Genomic DNA, 4,038 nt, shown 5'->3' with positions numbered 1-4,038 from the left:
TACTGTATTGAATTGCATATTATTTCAAAAGCTATATATGAAATGTTATCTATTACGTAATTGTTAAAATAATATATAACCACCAGGGAAAAGAAGCAAAATGCAGAGTTATTCTTAACAGAAAGTCAAACATATTTTTATGTTCAGTGGGATATAGTATTAATATACATTAATTATAATTAATTAATAATTAATAAATATACATTAATATACATTAATATACATTTCTCACACCTTATTAAGAGGACACTGAAGTGTGCTTTATTCTCCTTGTCCCCATGTGGGAAAGAAATTTACCCGCTCATAAGAGAGTCTTCTCTCATCCTCTAACCCATCCCACAAAGGTCCTTGTCCTTCCCAATTCCATGTCATGTCTTTCTCACCATCCCATTTTTATCAAACTGTAGGAAATGTATTTGACCTTAAAGTGGAAAGGGTTATATTTGGTCTTGTGTACAGTCTGTCATACTCCCCATAAGAACCTGCTGACGTTTTGGACATGATTTGTCACACAAAAGTTCTTGAAAATTTATTAGGGACAGAAGCTGATAAATTGTGGAGAGAACATGAGCATTACATGAGGGGAATGGCTCCCCACATGATAGACTTCTACTGACAAAACACAGATTAACTGAGAAGCAGACAACAAAGGCCCATTAAAATTCTGGAACCAGTACCTTGGTTTTAAAAGATTTTAATTATTTATTTGAAAGGGTGAGAGTGAGAGAGAGAAAGAAACAGCGAGAGAGAGATTTTCCACCTGCTAGTTCATTCCCCCAGTGGCTGCAAGGACTTGTTGGGCCAGGTTGAATCCAGGAGCCAGGTATTTTATCTGTATTTTCCATGTGGGTGGCAAGGACCCAAGTGCTTTGTCCATCTTTGCTGCTTTTCTAGGCATATTAGCAGGAAGTGGCTTGGAAGAGGAGCAGCCAGGTCTTGAACTGGTGCTCTGACATGGGATGCAAGCTTACAGGCTACAGCTTAACCCACCTTCCCACATCAGCCCAAGCACCTTCTCTGGTGTCACTGAGGGATTGATACAGTGTTTGTCAGCAAGGAGGAAATGGTGAGAATGACCTGAAGCCATAGTGGACAAGTCAGCTCCTAGTGTGATGTGAGGTTTACTGGGAGCAACAGCAAGTGTAAGAAGGAAGCAAGCCACAGTGTGACGCTTTCTAAACGGACTGAAATTGCACAGTGATATAGGAAAATCATAACACTGTTTGTAGGACATAACCAATTAGTTCAGATTGAAGGGCTGGTTAAAATTTTCAAGGTGAACAATGGAATTTCTGGAAGAACTTAGAGGAATCTGTATGGTCTTGGAATAGGATAGATGCTTAATGCAGAATATAATAAAGAAAATGACAATTTAGATTATCTCAAATTCAAGAACTGATCTTCATCTAAAGAAAATGAGAGAGAAGGAGAGAGCGAGAGAGAGAAGAGAAAGAGAAGGAGAGAGAAAGAGAAGGAGAGAGAGAGAAGGGGAGAGAGAGAGAAGAGGGAAAGAGAGAGAGAAATATATATATATATATATATATATATATATATATATATATAAAGGAAGAAGTACCTATAATATTACAGTAAGCCAATAAACCAGTAGCAAAAGAAAGACATAGAAACGAAACTAGGCTTTCAAAAAAGGCATACTCAAATTCTATTCCATATGTGAAGAGATAATTTACTCAGTAACCAAAAAAATCAAATAAAACCACTTCTTGAAAGTATATACCATCAAGAGCTAAAATTTTAATAATTGAAATTCCTCGGTGTTGGAAGACTCCAGATAAACTAGGAGTCTCATACAGTGCTGGTGGATTATTTATTGAACTCTTTATTTAGTCATGGCTTTAAGGCTTTAGCTACAATGTATTTAAAATGCTACCTCAAACATTTTTAAAAACAAAAGGAAGAAATAACTTCTGCAAGAAAAACAGAAAGTTGGTTAAAAATGCTACAAGGAATAGAAAAAGACTTCAGAAGTATTTTGCAGTATGTTTTACAGTTGAACAGAGATAAATCTATGGCACAATGATCCCCCTACAATGTGTACACCAACAGACCTTCATACACATTCAATGACAGATGAATTCTAAATTTTCTCCCGGCACTGTTCCTAGTGACTCAACCTGAAAACCAGACAAGACCAGCTAAATTCGTTGTTGGCTATTCACGCAGCAGAATCTTCTGTACTAAAGGCAATCAGCAATGAACAACATGAGACAGTATGTATAAGGTCTCAAAGGACACAGGAATAAAAAAGTCCAAACAATTGTTCCTGCATTATTTCAATTATAATATAAAATAGATGCTGAAAGTTGAATATACTCATGTTTCCCAAGGGAGGTGGCTGCAAGTAGAGGCGGAATGTGGTGCTGGGCTGAGAAGGGCTGACCACGTTCTGTTTTGAGAGCCAGGTGTTGCACAGAAGGTTTTGTGAAATTTAAATAGGAAGTGAATTCCACGATGCTGTGTCTGACGTTGAAAATGTTTACTACAGGTTTTAAAAGTTGACTGAATAGGCACCAGGGCTGTGGTGCAGCAGGTTAAAAGCCCTTGCCTGAAGTGCCAGCATCCCATATGGATGCTGGTTCTAGTCCCGGCTGCTCCTCTTCTGATCCAGCTCTCTGCTATGACCTGGGAAAGCAGTAGAAGATGGCTCAAGTCCTTGGGCCCCTGCACCCATGTGGGAAACCCAGAAGAAACTCTGGCTCCTGGCTCCTGGCTTCAGGTCGGCACAGCTCCGGTCGTTGCAGCCATCTGGGGAGTGAACCAGTCTATGGAAGACCAACCTCTCTGTCTCTACTTCTCTCTGTAACTCTTTCAAATAAATAAAATAAATATTTTTAAAAAAAGTTGACTGAATGTTGGTAGAGTACTGATTGAGCACCATCATATTGGGCAGGGGGAGTTAAATGTTGCATATAACTACACTGTGATGAGCTTTGAAATGTATCTATGGCCAGAACTGTGGCATAATAGGTAAAGCTGCTAACTGCAGTGCCGTCATCCCACATGGGCACTGGTTCGAGTCTCGGCTGCTCCACTTCTGATCCAGCTCTCTGCTATGGCCTGGGAAAGCAGTGGAAGATGGTCCAAGTCCTTGGGGCCCTGCCCCCTCATGGGAGACCTGGAAAAAGCTCCTGGCTCCTGGCTTTGGATCAGCACAGCTCCAGCCATTGCAGCCACCTTGGGAGTGAACCAGAGATGGAAGACGCCCCACTGGCCTTTCAAATAAAATAAATGAATCTTTTAAAAAAATCTTATATTTTCCAGGTTGGAAGCGAATAGACTCTGAAGACACTACTGCCAACAATGAAAACTTTGAAATCCATGTAGATGGAAAGCTTTCACAGAGGTCATGGAAAATGCATGGACTGACAATACCATTCTTGGCTTTCAAATATGCTATGCGCGCCAAAATAAACTTCTTACTTAACTTCATTTTTCCAAGAATTTTGAGGTGCCCTTGTGTAATTAAAATATGAAGATTAAAATAGAAAAAAACATTGATGTTGATTTAATTCTCATGAATTGATTAGGCAATATCTTATGAAAATAATTAAATATAGAGTTAAAATATAGAGTTCAAAATTGTCTAGCAAGAAATTACAATAGAAAGAATAAAAATGTGAGAGCTTTAATGAAAACCACATAAGAAGATGAATCAAAGATGGATCTCAGGCCCTAACAGATGCTCAACAGTGTATTCTAGAAGGGTGCCCACTAGCCAGATACTAGGTGCAAGCTGGTGGCCTGGACAGGAAACAGTCATGGGATGGCCATAAGGGGCTCCATCCAAAGACCTCTTTCAGAGTTTGTGTAAATGAGCCCCCTTCGTTATTCAGCCTAGGTCGGGTACTAGGAGTTTCTGTCCTAAAGGGAGTTGGAGCTGAGCTTGCAGGAGAAGCTTTGCTTTAGGTGAGTAAGAGCTGCCTGTGTGCTGGGGTGGTCTTGTCTGCTGGGCTTCCCTGGGCCAGGATTGGAAATCTCCAGGCTGGGTCACATCCTACAGCTGAGGAACAGGGAGTG

This window comes from Lepus europaeus, chromosome 19 (assembly GCF_033115175.1).
Source record: "Lepus europaeus isolate LE1 chromosome 19, mLepTim1.pri, whole genome shotgun sequence".
Taxonomy (NCBI): Eukaryota; Metazoa; Chordata; class Mammalia; order Lagomorpha; family Leporidae; genus Lepus; species Lepus europaeus.
This window is presented reverse-complemented; position numbering follows the sequence as displayed.